Genomic DNA, 1,046 nt, shown 5'->3' with positions numbered 1-1,046 from the left:
TAGAGAGCAGCACAAGGAATTCAGGTCTCCACATAGAGGGCAGCACTAGGGATTCAGATCTCTATATATAGAGTAGCATTTGGGATTTATGTTTCCATGAAAAAGGCAGCACCAAGGTTTCTCCATAGAGGGCAGCATGGAGAATTTCTGCCATCTTACATCACACAGCATATTATATTGTCATAATAATGGATGGAAAATAAAAGTCCAGTTAGGAATTGGCAAAACATCTAATGTTGCTGACTGTGATAAAGACAGTTGGTATTAATCTAAAAGTAGGAGAGCTTATAGCGTTCAGGCAATATCATTGTGGTTAGCGTCATAGAGGATACCTGCTGAGCTTTATTATTTGGTTTCTGAAGCAGTAGAGAAGTAACAAAATAGACTCACGTCAGCCTCCTATGAGGATTGAACTCATGACCCCTGGTTTACAAGACCAGTGCTCTAACCACTGAGCTAAGGAGGCTTGATGAGATAAGTTGAGGTTAGCTCCGTCGTATCGCTGCACTGCGCTGCACCAGCTGTTGCCACCTGATTAGTGCATAATCATGCATGAATAATGCCATGAGATGTAGCTATACCATGAATTAAAGATGTATTAGTATCAGTTGTTTGACCAGGTAACACATTACTTACAACGGACCCTAGTTTTTCACTGGTTCAGACAGTAGCACAGAAGATTCATGTCTCATACCAAGGATTGAGGTCGTCATGCAGGGTGAAGCACTACAGATTCAGATCTCAACATAGAGGGCAGCACTAGGGATTCAGATCTCCACATAGAGGGCAGCACTAGGGATTCAGATCTCCACATAGAGGGCAGCACAAGGAATTCAGGTCTCCACATAGAGGGCAGCACTAGGGATTCAGATCTCCATATAGAGGGCAGCACTAGGAATTCAGGTCTCCACATAGAGGGCAGCACTAGGGATTCAGATCTCTATATATAGAGTAGCATTTGGGATTTATGTTTTCATGAAAAAGGCAGCACCAAGGTTTCTCCATAGAGGGCAGCATGGAGAATTTCTGCCATCTTACATCACACC

General features: G+C 43.1%; 1 protein-coding gene and 1 non-coding gene across 2 annotated transcripts in view; one reads left to right on the top strand and one right to left on the bottom strand.

Moving 5' to 3' along the window:
• LOC106806993 (ryanodine receptor-like) overlaps positions 1 to 1,046 on the top strand; it is a gene marked incomplete in the record, with an annotated part of 96,104 nt that overhangs the window by 75,515 nt on the left and 19,543 nt on the right.
• On the bottom strand, positions 394 to 466 carry Trnat-ugu. The gene has a single exon. It is a non-coding gene; the product is annotated as a tRNA-Thr (tRNA).

Source organism: Priapulus caudatus, unplaced genomic scaffold, assembly GCF_000485595.1.
Source record: "Priapulus caudatus unplaced genomic scaffold, Priapulus_caudatus-5.0.1 Scaffold189, whole genome shotgun sequence".
Taxonomy (NCBI): domain Eukaryota; kingdom Metazoa; phylum Priapulida; class Priapulimorpha; order Priapulimorphida; family Priapulidae; genus Priapulus; species Priapulus caudatus.
This window is presented reverse-complemented; position numbering and strand designations above follow the sequence as displayed.